Source organism: Ixodes scapularis, unplaced genomic scaffold (genome assembly GCF_016920785.2).
Source record: "Ixodes scapularis isolate PalLabHiFi unplaced genomic scaffold, ASM1692078v2 PGA_scaffold3__209_contigs__length_174095766, whole genome shotgun sequence".
NCBI lineage: Eukaryota > Metazoa > Arthropoda > Arachnida > Ixodida > Ixodidae > Ixodes > Ixodes scapularis.
Window position 1 is genome coordinate 44379759 of NW_024609868.1, and position 14810 is coordinate 44394568.

A 14810-nucleotide genomic window follows, 5' to 3' on the forward strand; every position below is an offset into this window, starting at 1 on the left:
CGCGTCTCCTCAGTGCGCCGCTCCTCTTTTCTGCGTCGCTTCTCTAAAGCATGCCACTTCTCCTGAGCAGGAACACTTCTCGCCACTGTGTCACTTCTCTTCAGTGTCACTTCTCCTCAGAGGGGCGCGTCTGCTCAGTGCACTCTTTTTCCTCTGTGTGCCGCTCCTCTTCAGTATGAACGCTTCTCCACAGATGCCGCGTCTCCTAAGCAAGACACTTCTCGCCATTGCGCCACTTCTCCTCAGCGTGCCGCATCTCCTCCGTGCGCAGCTGTTCTTTATTGTGCGGCTAGTCCTCAACCCTTACAAGGGCGCGTCTCCTCAGTGCGCCGCTACTCTTTTGTGCGTCGCTTCTCCACAACATGCCACTTCTCCTGAGCAGGAACACTTCTCGCCACTGCGTCACATCTCTTCAGTGTCACTTCTCAGAGGGGCGCGTCTGCTCGGTGCACTCTTTTTCCTCTGTGTGCCGCTCCTCTTCAGTATGTACGCTTCTCCACAGATGCCGCGTCTCCTAACCAAGGCACTTCTCGCTGTTGCGTCACTTCTCAGCGTGCCGCTTCTCCTCCGTGCGCAGCTGTTCTTTATTGTGCCGCCATTCCTCAACCCTTAACAGTTCGCGTCTCCTCAGTGCGCCGCTCCTCTTTTGTGCGTCGCTTCTCCACAGCATGCCACTTCTCCTGAGCAGGAACACTTCTCGCCACTGCGTCACTTCTCTTCAGTGTCCCTTCTCCTCAGAGGGGCGCGTCTGCTCGGTGCACTCTTTTTCCTCGGTGTGCCGCTCCTCTTCAGTATGTACGCTTCTCCACCGATGCCGCGCCTCCTAAGCAAGGCACTTCTCGCCATTGCGCCACTTCTCCTCAGCGTGCCGCTTCTCCTCCGTGCGAAGCTGTTCTTTATTGTGCCGCTATTCCTCAACCCTTAACAGGGCGCATCTCCTCAGTGCGCCGCTCCTCTTTTGTGCGTCGCTTCTCCACAGCATGCCACTTCTCCTGAGCAGAAACACTTCTCGCCACTGCGTTACTTCTCTTCAATGTCACTTCTCCTCAGAGGGGCGCGTCTACTCGGTGCACTCTTTTTCCTCGGTGTGCCGCTCCTCTTCAGTATGTACGCATCGCCACAGCACACCGCGTCTCCTAACCAAGGCACTTCTCGCTGTTGCGCCACTTCTCCTCAGCGTGCCGCTTCTCCTCCGTGCGCAGCTGTTCTTTATTGTGCCGCCATTCCTCAACCCTTAACAGGGCGCGTCTCCTCAGTGCGCCGCTCCTCTTTTGTGCGTCACTTCTCCACAGCATGCCACTTCTCCTGAGCAGGAACACTTCTCGCCACTGCGTCACTTCTCTTCAGTGTCCCTTCTCCTCAGAGGGGCGCGTCCGCTCGGTGCACTCTTTTTCCTCTGTGTGCCGCTCCCCTTCAGTATGTACGCTTCTCCAAAGATGCTGCGCCTCCTAATCAAGGCACTTCTCGCCATTGCGCCACTTCTCCTCAGTGTGCCGCTTCTCCTCCGTGCGAAGCAGCTCTTTATTGTGCCGCTATTCCTCAACCCTTAACAGGGCGCGTCTCCTCAGTGCGCCGCTCCTCTTTTGTGCGTCGCTTCTCCACAGCATGCCGCTTCTCCTGAGCAGGAAGACTTCTCGCCACTGCGTCACTTCTCTTCAGTGTCACTTCTCCTCAGAGGGGCGCGTCGACTCGGTGCACTCTTTTTCCTCGGTGTGCCGATCCTCTTCAGTATGTACGCTTCTCCACAGATGCCGCGCCTCCTAAGCAAGGCACTTCTCGCCATTGCGCCACTTCTCCTCAGCGTGCCGCTTCTCCTCCGTGCGAAGCAGTTCTTTATTGTGGGGCTATTCCTCAACCCTTAACAGGGCGCGTCTCCTCAGTGCGCCGCTCCTCTTTTGTGCGTCGCTGCTCGACAGCATGCCACTTCTGCTGAGCAGGAACACTTCTCGCCGCTGCGTCACTTCTTTTCAGTGTCACTTCTCCTCAGAGGGGCGCGTCTACTCGGTGCACTCTTTTTCCTCGGTGTGCCGCTCCTCTTCAGTATGTACGCTTCTCCACAGATGCCGCGCCTCCTAAGCAAGGCACTTCTCGCCATTGCGTCACTTCTCCTCAGCGTGTCGCTTCTCTTCCGTGCGCAGCTGTCCTTTATTGTGCCGCTATTCCTCAACCCTTAACAGGGCGCGTCTCCTCAGTGCGCCGCTCCTCTTTTGTGCGTCGCTTCTCCACAGCATGCCACTTCTCCTGAGCAGGAACACTTCTCGCCACTGCGTCACTTCTCTTCAGTGTCACTCCTCAGAGGGGCGCGCCTGCTCGGTGCACTCTTTTTCCTCGGTGTGCCGCTCCTCTTCAGTATGTACGCTTCTCCACAGATGCCGCGCCTCCTAAGCAAGGCACTTCTCGCCATTGCGCCACTTCTCCTCAGCGTGCCGCTTCTCCTCCGTGCGAAGCTGTTCGTTATTGTGCCGCTATTCCTCAACCCTTAACAGGGCGCGTCTCCTCAGTGCGCCGCTCCTCTTTTGTGCGTCGGTTCTCCACAGCATGCCACTTCTGAGCAGGAACACTTCTCGCCACTGCGTCACTTCTCTTCAGTGTCACTTCTCCTCAGAGGGGCGCCTCTGCTCGGTGCACTCTTTTTCCTCGGTGTGCCGCTCCTCTTCAGTATGTACGCTTCTCCACAGATGCCGCGCCTCCTAAGCAAGGCACTTCTCGCCATTGCGTCACTTCTCCTCAGCGTGCCGCTTGTCCGTGCGCAGCTTTTCTTTATTGTGCAGCTATTCCTCAACCCTTAACAGGGCGCGTCTCCTCAGTGCGCCGCTTCTCCACAGCATGCCACTTCTCCTGAGCAGGAACACTTCTCGCCACTGCGTCACTTCTCTTCAGTGTCACTTCTCAGAGGGGCGCGTCTACTCGGTGCACTCTTTTTCCTCGGTGTGCCGCTCCTCTTCAGTATGTACGCATCTCCACAGCACACCGCGTCTCCTAACCAAGGCACTTCTCGCCATTGCGCCACTTCTCCTCAGCGTGCCGCTTCTCCTCCGTGCGCAGCTGTTCTTTATTGTGCCGCTATTCCTCAACCCTTAAAAGGGCGCGTCTCCTCAGTGCGCCGCTCCTCTTTTGTGCGTCGCTTCTCTACAGCATGCCACTTCTCCTGAGCAGGAACACTTTTCGCAACTGCGTCACTTCTCTTCAGTGTCCCTTCTCCTCAGAGGGGCGCGTCTGCTCGGTGCACTCTTTTTCCTCTGTGTGCCGCTCCTCTTCAGTATGTACACTTCTCCAGAGATGCCGCGCCTTTTAAGCAAGGCACTTCTCGCCATTGCGCCACTTCTCCTCAGCGTGCCGCTTCTCCTCCGTGCGTAGCTGTTCATCATTGTGCCGCTATTCCTCAACCCTTAACAGGGCGCGTCTCCTCAGTGCTCCGCTCCTCTTTTGTGCGTCGCTTCTCCAAAGCATGCCACTTCTCCTGAGCAGGAACACTTCTCGCCACTGTGTCACTTTTCTTCAGTGTCACTTCTCCTCAGAGGGGCGCGTCTGCTCAGTGCACTCTTTTTCCTCTGTGTGCCGCTCCTCTTCAGTATGTACGCTTCTCCACAGATGCCGCGTCTCCTAAGCAAGGCACTTCTCGCCATTGCGCCACTTCTCCTCAGCGTGCCGCTGCTCCTCCGTGCGCAGCCGTTCTTTATTGTGCGGCTAGTCCTCAACCCTTAACAGGGCGCGTCTCCTCAGTGCGCCGCTACTCTTTTGTGCGTCGCTTCTCCACAACATGCCACTTCTCCTGAGCAGGAACACTTCTCGCCACTGCGTCACATCTCTTCAGTGTCACTTCTCAGAGGGGCGCGTCTGCTCGGTGCACTCTTTTTCCTCTGTGTGCCGCTCCTCTTCAGTACGTACGCTTCTCCACAGATGCCGCGTCTCCTAACCAAGGCACTTCTCGCTGTTGCGCCACTTCTCCTCAGCGTGCCGCTTCTCCTCCGTGCGCAGCTGTTCTTTATTGTGCCGCCATTCCTCAACCCTTAACAGTTCGCGTCTCCTCAGTGCGCCGCTCCTCTTTTGTGCGTCGCTTCTCCACAGCATGCCACTTCTCCTGAGCAAAAACACTTCTCGCCACTGCGTCACTTCTCTTCAGTGTCCCTTCTCCTCAGAGGGGCGCGTCTGCTCGGTGCACTCTTTTTCCTCGGTGTGCCGCTCCTCATCAGTATGTACGCTTCTCCACAGATGCCGCGCCTCCTAAGCAAGGCACTTCTCGCCATTGCGCCACTTCTCCTCAGCGTGCCGCTTCTCCTCCGTGCGAAGCTGTTCTTTATTGTGCCGCTATTCCTCAACCCTTAACAGGGCGCATCTCCTCAGTGCGCCGCTCCTCTTTTGTGCGTCGCTTCTCCACAGCATGCCACTTCTCCTGAGCAGAAACACTTCTCGCCACTGCGTCACTTCTCTTCAATGTCACTTCTCCTCAGAGGGGCGCGTCTACTCGGTGCACTCTTTTTCCTCGGTGTGCCGCTCCTCTTCAGTATGTACGCATCTCCACAGCACACCGCGTCTCCTAACCAAGGCACTTCTCGCTGTTGCGCCACTTCTCCTCAGCGTGCCGCTTCTCCTCCGTGCGCAGCTGTTCTTTATTGTGCCGCCATTCCTCAACCCTTAACAGGGCGCGTCTCCTCAGTGCGCCGCTCCTCTTTTGTGCGTCACTTCTCCACAGCATGCCACTTCTCCTGAGCAGGAACACTTCTCGCCACTTCGTCACTTCTCTTCAGTGTCCCTTCTCCTCAGAGGGGCGCGTCCGCTCGGTGCACTCTTTTTCCTCTGTGTGCCGCTCCTCTTCAGTATGTACGCTTCTCCACAGATGCCGCGTTTCCTAAGCAAGGCACTTCTCGCCATTGCGCCAATTCTCCGCAGCGTGCCGCTTCTCCTCCGTGCGAAGCTGTTCTTTATGTGCCGCTATTCCTCAACCCTTAACAGGGCGCGTCTCCTCAGTGCGCCGCTCCTCTTTTGTGCGTCGCTTCTCCACAGCATGCCACTTCTCCTGAGGAGGAACACTTCTCGCCACTGTGTCACTTCTCTTCAGTGTCACTTCTCCTCAGAGGGCCGTGTCTGCTCGGTGCACTCTTTTTCCTCTGTGTGCCGCTCCTCTTCAGTATGTACGCTTCTCCACAGATGCCGCGCCTCCTAAGCAAGGCACTTCTCGCCATTGCGTCACTTCTCCTCAGCATGCCTCTTCTCCTCCGAGCGAAGCTGTTCTTTATTGTGCCGCTATTCCTCAACCCTTAACAGGGCGCGTCTCCTCAGTGCGCCGCTCCTCTTTTGTGCGTCGCTTCTCCACGGCATGCCACTTCTCCTGAGCAGGAACACTTCTCGCTGCTGCGTCATTTCTCTTCAGTGTCACTTCTCCTCAGAGGGGCGCGTCTACTCGGTGCACTCTTTTTCCTCGGTGTGCCGCTCCTCTTCAGTATGTACGCTTCTCCACAGACGCCGCGCCTCCTAATCAAGGCACTTCTCGCCATTGCGTCACTTCTCCTCAGCGTGCCGCTTCTCCTCCGTGCGAAGCTGTTCTTTATTGTGCTGCTATTCCTCAACCCTTAACAGGGCGCGTCTCCTCAGTGCGCCGCTCCTCTTTTGTGCGTCGCTTCTCCACAGCATGCCACTTCTCCTGAGCAGGAACACTTCTCGCCACCGCGTCACTTCTCTTCAGTGTCACTTCTCCTCAGAGGGGCGCATCTACTCGGTGCACTCTTTTTCCTCGGTGTGCCGCTCCTCTTCAGTATGTACGCTTCTCCACAGATGTCGCGCCTCCTAATCAAGGCACTTCTCGCCATTGCGTCACTTCTCCTCAGCGTGCCGCTTCTCCTTCGTGCGCAGCTGTGCTTTATTGCGCCGCTATTCCTCAACCCTTAACAGGGCGCGTCTTCTCAGTGCGCCGCTCCTCTTTTGTGCGTCGCTTCTCCACAGCATGCCACGTCTCCTGAGCAGGAACACTTCTCGCCACTGCGTCACTTCTCTTCAGTGTCACTTCTCCTCAGAGGGGCGCGTCTACTCGGTGCACTCTTTTTCCTCGGTGTGCCGCTCCTCTTCAGTATGTACGCTTCTCTACAGATGCCGCGCCTCCTAAGCAAGGCACTTCTCGCCATTGCGTCACTTCTCCTCAGCGTGTCGCTTCTCCTCCGTGCGCAGCTGTTCTTTATTGTGCCGCTATTCCTCAACCCTTAACAGGGCGCGTCTCCTCAGTGCGCCGCTCCTCTTTTGTGCGTCGCTTCTCCACAGCATGCCACTTCTCCTGAGCAGGAACACTTCTCGCCAACTTCTCTTCAGTGTCACTTCTCCTCAGAGGGGCGTGTCTACTCGGTGCACTCTTTTTCCGCGGTGTGCCGCTCCTCTTCAGTATGTACGCTTCTCCACAGATGCCGCGCCTCCTAATCAAGGCACTTCTCGCCATTGCGCCACTTCTCCTCAGTGTGCCGCTTCTCCTCCGTGCGCAGCTGTTCTTTATTGTGCGGCTATTCCTCAACCCTTAACAGGGCGCGTCTCCTCAGTGCGGCGCTCCTCTTTTGTGCGTCGCTTCTCCACAGCATGCCACTTCTCCTGAGCAGGAACACTTCTCGCCACTGCGTCACTTCTCTTCAGTGTCACTTCTCCTCAGAGGGGCGCGTCTGCTCGGTGCACTCTTTTTCCTCTGTGTGCCGCTCCTCTTCAGTATGTACGCTTCTCCACAGATGCCGCGCCTTCTAAGCAAGGCACTTCTCGCCATTGCGCCACTTCTCCTCAGCGTGCCGCTTCTCCTCCGTGCGAAGCTGTTCTTTATTGTGCCGCTATTCCTCAACCCTTAACAGGGCGCGTCTCCTCAGTGCGCCGCTCCTCTTTTGTGCGTCGCTGCTCGACAGCATGCCACTTCTCCTGAGCAGGAACACTTCTCGCCACTGCGTCACTTCTTTTCAGTGTCACTTCTCCTCAGAGGGGCGCGTCTACTCGGTGCACTCTTTTTCCTCGGTGTGCCGCTCCTCTTCAGTATGTACGCTTCTCCACAGATGCCGCGCCTCCTAAGCAAGGCACTTCTCGCCATTGCGTCACTTCTCCTCAGCGTGTCGCTTCTCTTCCGTGCGCAGCTGTCCTTTATTGTGCCGCTATTCCTCAACCCTTAACAGGGCGCGTCTCCTCAGTGCGCCGCTCCTCTTTTGTGCGTCGCTTCTCCACAGCATGCCACTTCTCCTGAGCAGGAACACTTCTCGCCACTGCGTCACTTCTCTTCAGTGTCACTTCTCAGAGGGGCGCGTCTGCTCGGTGCACTCTTTTTCCTCGGTGTGCCGCTCCTCTTCAGTATGTACGCTTCTCCACAGATGCCGCGCCTCCTAAGCAAGGCACTTCTCGCCATTGCGCCACTTCTCCTCAGCGTGCCGCTTCTCCTCCGTGCGAAGCTGTTCGTTATTGTGCCGCTATTCCTCAACCCTTAACAGGGCGCGTCTCCTCAGTGCGCCGCTCCTCTTTTGTGCGTCGGTTCTCCACAGCATGCCACTTCTGAGCAGGAACACTTCTCGCCACTGCGTCACTTCTCTTCAGTGTCACTTCTCCTCAGAGGGGCGCCTCTGCTCGGTGCACTCTTTTTCCTCGGTGTGCCGCTCCTCTTCAGTATGTACGCTTCTCCACAGATGCTGCGCCTCCTAAACAAGGCACTTCTCGCCATTGCGTCACTTCTCCTCAGCGTGCCGCTTCTCCTCCGTGCGCAGCTGTTCTTTATTGTGCCGCTATTCCTCAACCCTTAACAGGGCGCGTCTCCTCAGTGCGCCGCTCCTCTTTTGTGCGTCGCTTCTCCACAGCATGCCACTTCTCCTGAGCAGGAACACTTCTCGCCACTGCGTCACTTCTCTTCAGTGTCACTTCTCCTCAGAGGGACGCGTCTACTCGGTGCACTCTTTTTCCTCGGTGTGCCGCTCTTCTTCAGAATGTACGCTTCTCCACAGATGCCGCGCCTCCTAAGCAAGGCACTTCTCGCCATTGCGTCACTTCTCCTCAGCGTGCCGCTTGTCCGTGCGCAGCTTTTCTTTATTGTGCAGCTATTCCTCAACCCTTAACAGGGCGCGTCTCCTCAGTGCGCCGCTTCTCCACAGCATGCCACTTCTCCTGAGCAGGAACACTTCTCGCCACTGCGTCACTTCTCTTCAGTGTCACTTCTCAGAGGGGCGCGTCTACTCGGTGCACTCTTTTTCCTCGGTGTGCCGCTCCTCTTCAGTATGTACGCATCTCCACAGCACACCGCGTCTCCTAACCAAGGCACTTCTCGCCATTGCGCCGCTTCTCCTCAGCGTGCCGCTTCTCCTCCGTGCGCAGCTGTTCTTTATTGTGCCGCTATTCCTCAACCCTTAAAAGGGCGCGTCTCCTCAGTGCGCCGCTCCTCTTTTGTGCGTCGCTTCTCTACAGCATGCCACTTCTCCTGAGCAGGAACACTTTTCGCAACTGCGTCACTTCTCTTCAGTGTCCCTTCTCCTCAGAGGGGCGCGTCTGCTCGGTGCACTCTTTTTCCTCTGTGTGCCGCTCCTGTTCAGTATGTACGCTTCTCCAGAGATGCCGCGCCTTTTAAGCAAGGCACTTCTCGCCATTGCGCCACTTCTCCTCAGCGTGCCGCTTCTCCTCCGTGCGTAGCTGTTCATCATTGTGCCGCTATTCCTCAACCCTTAACAGGGCGCGTCTCCTCAGTGCGCCGCTTCTCCACAGCATGCCACTTCTCCTGAGCAGGAACACTTCTCGCCACTGCGTCACTTCTCTTCAGTGTCACTTCTCAGAGGGGCGCGTCTACTCGGTGCACTCTTTTTCCTCGGTGTGCCGCTCCTCTTCAGTATGTACGCATCTCCACAGCACACCGCGTCTCCTAACCAAGGCACTTCTCGCCATTGCGCCACTTCTCCTCAGCGTGCCGCTTCTCCTCCGTGCGCAGCTGTTCTTTATTGTGCCGCTATTCCTCAACCCTTAAAAGGGCGCGTCTCCTCAGTGCGCCGCTCCTCTTTTGTGCGTCGCTTCTCTACAGCATGCCACTTCTGAGCAGGAACACTTTTCGCAACTGCGTCACTTCTCTTCAGTGTCCCTTCTCCTCAGAGGGGCGCGTCTGCTCGGTGCACTCTTTTTCCTCTGTGTGCCGCTCCTCTTCAGTATGTACACTTCTCCAGAGATGCCGCGCCTTTTAAGCAAGGCACTTCTCGCCATTGCGCCACTTCTCCTCAGCGTGCCGCTTCTCCTCCGTGCGTAGCTGTTCATCATTGTGCCGCTATTCCTCAACCCTTAACAGGGCGCGTCTCCTCAGTGCTCCGCTCCTCTTTTGTGCGTCGCTTCTCCAAAGCATGCCACTTCTCCTGAGCAGGAACACTTCTCGCCACTGTGTCACTTCTCTTCAGTGTCACTTCTCCTCAGAGGGGCGCGTCTGCTCAGTGCACTCTTTTTCCTCTGTGTGCCGCTCCTCTTCAGTATGTACGCTTCTCCACAGATGCCGCGTCTCCTAAGCAAGGCACTTCTCGCCATTGCGCCACTTCTCCTCAGCGTGCCGCTTCTCCTCCGTGCGCAGCTGTTCTTTATTGTGCGGCTAGTCCTCAACCCTTACCAGAACGCGTCTCCTCAGTGCGCCGCTACTCTTTTGTGCGTCGCTTCTCCACAACATGCCACTTCTCCTGAGCAGGAACACTTCTCGCCACTGCGTCACATCTCTTCAGTGTCACTTCTCAGAGGGGCGCGTCTGCTCGGTGCACTCTTTTTCCTCTGTGTGCCGCTCCTCTTCAGTATGTACGCTTCTCCACAGATGCCGCGTCTCCTAACCAAGGCACTTCTCGCTGTTGCGCCACTTCTCCTCAGCGTGCCGCTTCTCCTCCGTGCGCAGCTGTTCTTTATTGTGCCGCCATTCCTCAACCCTTAACAGTTCGCGTCTTCTCAGTGCGCCGCTCCTCTTTTGTGCGTCGCTTCTCCACAGCATGCCACTTCTCCTGAGCAGGAACACTTCTCGCCACTGCGTCACTTCTCTTCAGTGTCCCTTCTCCTCAGAGGGGCGCGTCTGCTCGGTGCACTCTTTTTCCTCGGTGTGCCGCTCCTCATCAGTATGTACGCTTCTCCACAGATGCCGCGCCTCCTAAGCAAGGCACTTCTCGCCATTGCGCCACTTCTCCTCAGCGTGCCGCTTCTCCTCCGTGCGAAGCTGTTCTTTATTGTGCCGCTATTCCTCAACCCTTAACAGGGCGCATCTCCTCAGTGCGCCGCTCCTCTTTTGTGCGTCGCTTCTCCACAGCATGCCACTTCTCCTGAGCAGAAACACTTCTCGCCACTGCGTCACTTCTCTTCAATGTCACTTCTCCTCAGAGGGGCGCGTCTACTCGGTGCACTCTTTTTCCTCGGTGTGCCGCTCCTCTTCAGTATGTACGCATCTCCACAGCACACCGCGTCTCCTAACCAAGGCACTTCTCGCTGTTGCGCCACTTCTCCTCAGCGCGCCGCTTCTCCTCCGTGCGCAGCTGTTCTTTATTGTGCCGCCATTCCTCAACCCTTAACAGGGCGCGTCTCCTCAGTGCGCCGCTCCTCTTTTGTGCGTCACTTCTCCACAGCATGCCACTTCTCCTGAGCAGGAACACTTCTCGCCACTGCGTCACTTCTCTTCAGTGTCCCTTCTCCTCAGAGGGGCGCGTCCGCTCGGTGCACTCTTTTTCCTCTGTGTGCCGCTCCTCTTCAGTATGTACGCTTCTCCACAGATGCCGCGTTTCCTAACAAGGCACTTCTCGCCATTGCGCCAATTCTCCTCAGCGTGCCGCTTCTCCTCCGTGCGAAGCTGTTCTTTATGTGCCGCTATTCCTCAACCCTTAACAGGGCGCGTCTCCTCAGTGCGCCGCTCCTCTTTTGTGCGTCGCTTCTCCACAGCATGCCACTTCTGAGGAGGAACACTTCTCGCCACTGTGTCACTTCTCTTCAGTGTCACTTCTCCTCAGAGGGGCGTGTCTGCTCGGTGCACTCTTTTTCCTCGGTGTGCCGCTCCTCTTCAGTATGTACGCTTCTCCAAAGATGCCGCGCCTCCTAAGCAAGGCACTTCTCGCCATTGCGTCACTTCTCCTCAGCATGCCTCTTCTCCTCCGAGCGAAGCTGTTCTTTATTGTGCCGCTATTCCTCAACCCTTAACAGGGCGCGTCTCCTCAGTGCGCCGCTCCTCTTTTGTGCGTCGCTTCTCCACGGCATGCCACTTCTCCTGAGCAGGAACACTTCTCGCTGCTGCGTCATTTCTCTTCAGTGTCACTTCTCCTCAGAGGGGCGCGTCTACTCGGTGCACTCTTTTTCCTCGGTGTGCCGCTCCTCTTCAGTATGTACGCTTCTCCACAGATGCCGCGCCTCCTAATCAAGGCACTTCTCGCCATTGCGTCACTTCTCCTCAGCGTGCCGCTTCTCCTTCGTGCGCAGCTGTGCTTTATTGCGCCGCTATTCCTCAACCCTTAACAGGGCGCGTCTCCTCAGTGCGCCGCTCCTCTTTTGTGCGTCGCTTCTCCACAGCATGCCACGTCTCCTGAGCAGGAACACTTCTCGCCACTGCGTCACTTCTCTTCAGTGTCACTTCTCCTCAGAGGGGCGCGTCTACTCGGTGCACTCTTTTTCCTCGGTGTGCCGCTCCTCTTCAGTATGTACGCTTCTCTACAGATGCCGCGCCTCCTAAGCAAGGCACTTCTCGCCATTGCGTCACTTCTCCTCATCGTGTCGCTTCTCCTCCGTGCGCAGCTGTTCTTTATTGTGCCGCTATTCCTCAACCCTTAACAGGGCGCGTCTCCTCAGTGCGCCGCTCCTCTTTTGTGCGTCGCTTCTCCACAGCATGCCACTTCTCCTGAGCAGGAACACTTCTCGCCAACTTCTCTTCAGTGTCACTTCTCCTCTGAGGGGCGTGTCTACTCGGTGCACTCTTTTTCCGCGGTGTGCCGCTCCTCTTCAGTATGTACGCTTCTCCACAGATGCCGCGCCTCCTAATCAAGGCACTTCTCGCCATTGCGCCACTTCTCCTCAGTGTGCCGCTTCTCCTCCGTGCGAAGCAGTTCTTTATTGTGCCGCTATTCCTCAACCCTTAACAGGGCGCGTCTCCTCAGTGTGCCGCTCCTCTTTTGTGCGTCGCTTCTCCGCAGCATGCCGCTTCTCCTGAGCAGGAACACTTCTCGCCACTGCGTCACTTCTCTTCAGTGTCACTTCTCCTCAGAGGGGCGCGTCGACTCGGTGCACTCTTTTTCCTCGGTGTGCCGCTCCTCTTCAGTATGTACGCTTCTCCACAGATGCCGTGCCTCCTAACCAAGGCACTTTTCGCCATTGCGTCACTTCTCCTCAGCGTTCCGCTTCTCCTCCGTGCGCAGCTGTTCTTTATTGTGCGGCTATTCCTCAACCCTTAACAGGGCGCGTCTCCTCAGTGCGGCGCTCCTCTTTTGTGCGTCGCTTCTCCACAGCATGCCACTTCTCCTGAGCAGGAACACTTCTCGCCACTGCGTCACTTCTCTTCAGTGTCACTTCTCCTCAGAGGGGCGCGTCTGCTTGGTGCACTCTTTTTCCTCTGTGTGCCGCTCCTCTTCAGTATGTACGCTTCTCCACAGATGCCGCGCCTCCTAAGCAAGGCACTTCTCGCCATTGCGCCACTTCTCCTCAGCGTGCCGCTTCTCCTCCGTGCGAAGCTGTTCTTTATTGTGCGGCTATTCCTCAACCCTTAACAGGGCGCGTCTCCTCAGTGCGCCGCTCCTCTTTTGTGCGTCGCTTCTCCACGGCATGCCACTTCTCCTGAGCAGGAACACTTCTCGCTGCTGCGTCATTTCTCTTCAGTGTCACTTCTCCTCAGAGGGGCGCGTCTACTCGGTGCACTCTTTTTCCTCGGTGTGCCGCTCCTCTTCAGTATGTACGCTTCACCACAGATGCCGCGCCTCCTAATCAAGGCACTTCTCGCCATTGCGTCACTTCTCCTCAGCGTGCCGCTTCTCCTCCGTGCGAAGCTGTTCTTTATTGTGCCGCTATTCCTCAACCCTTAACAGGGCGCGTCTCCTCAGTGCGCCGCTCCTCTTTTGTGCGTCGCTTCTCCACAGCATGCCACTTCTCCTGAGCAGGAACACTTCTCGCCACCGCGTCACTTCTCTTCAGTGTCACTTCTCCTCAGAGGGGCGCATCTACTCGGTGCACTCTTTTTCCTCGGTGTGCCGCTCCTCTTCAGTATGTACGCTTCTCCACAGATGTCGCGCCTCCTAATCAAGGCACTTCTCGCCATTGCGTCACTTCTCCTCAGCGTGCCGCTTCTCCTTCGTGCGCAGTTGTGCTTTATTGCGCCGCTATTCCTCAACCCTTAACAGGGCGCGTCTCCTCAGTGCGCCGCTCCTCTTTTGTGCGTCGCTTCTCCACAGCATGCCACGTCTCCTGAGCAGGAACACTTCTCGCCACTGCGTCACTTCTCTTCAGTGTCACTTCTCCTCAGAGGGGCGCGTCTACTCGGTGCACTCTTTTTCCTCGGTGTGCCGCTCCTCTTCAGTATGTACGCTTCTCCACAGATGCCGCGCCTCCTAAGCAAGGCACTTCTCGCCATTGCGTCACTTCTCCTCAGCGTGTCGCTTCTCCTCCGTGCGCAGCTGTTATTTATTGTGCCGCTATTCCTCAACCCTTAACAGGGCGCGTCTCCTCAGTGCGCCGCTCCTCTTTTGTGCGTCGCTTCTCCACAGCATGCCACTTCTCCTGAGCAGGAACACTTCTCGCCAACTTCTCTTCAGTGTCACTTCTCCTCAGAGGGGCGTGTCTACTCGGTGCACTCTTTTTCCGCGGTGTGCCGCTCCTCTTCAGTATGTACGCTTCTCCACAGATGCCGCGCCTCCTAATCAAGGCACTTCTCGCCATTGCGCCACTTCTCCTCAGTGTGCCGCTTCTCCTCCGTGCGAAGCAGTTCTTTATTGTGCCGCTATTCCTCAACCCTTAACAGGGCGCGTCTCCTCAGTGTGCCGCTCCTCTTTTGTGCGTCGCTTCTCCACAGCATGCCGCTTCTCCTGAGCAGGAACACTTCTCGCCACTGCGTCACTTCTCTTCAGTGTCACTTCTCCTCAGAGGGGCGCGTCGACTCGGTGCACTCTTTTTCCTCGGTGTGCCGCTCCTCTTCAGTGTGTACGCTTCTCCACAGATGCCGTGCCTCCTAACCAAGGCACTTTTCGCCATTGCGTCACTTCTCCTCAGCGTGCCGCTTCTCCTCCGTGCGCAGCTGTTCTTTATTGTGCGGCTATTCCTCAACCCTTAACAGGGCGCGTCTCCTCAGTGCGGCGCTCCTCTTTTGTGCGTCGCTTCTCCACAGCATGCCACTTCTCCTGAGCAGGAACACTTCTCGCCACTGCGTCACTTCTCTTCAGTGTCACTTCTCCTCAGAGGGGCGCGTCTGCTCGGTGCACTCTTTTTCCTCTGTGTGCCGCTCCTCTTCAGTATGTACGCTTCTCCACAGATGCCGCGCCTCCTAAGCAAGGCACTTCTCGCCATTGCGCCACTTCTCCTCAGCGTGCCGCTTCTCCTCCGTGCGAAGCTGTTCTTTATTGTGCGGCTATTCCTCAACCCTTAACAGGGCGCGTCTCCTCAGTGCGCCGCTCCTCTTTTGTGCGTCGCTTCTCCACAGCATGCCACTTCTGAGCAGGAACACTTCTCGCCACTGCGTCACTTCTCTTCAGTGTCACTTCTCCTCAGAGGGGCGCGTCTGCTGGGTGCACTCTTTTTTCCTCTGTGTGCCGCTCCTCTTCAGTATGTACGCTTCTCCACAGATGCCGCGCCTCCTAAGCAAGGCACTTCTCGCCATTGCGCCACTTCTCCTCAGCGTGCCGCTTCTCCTCCGT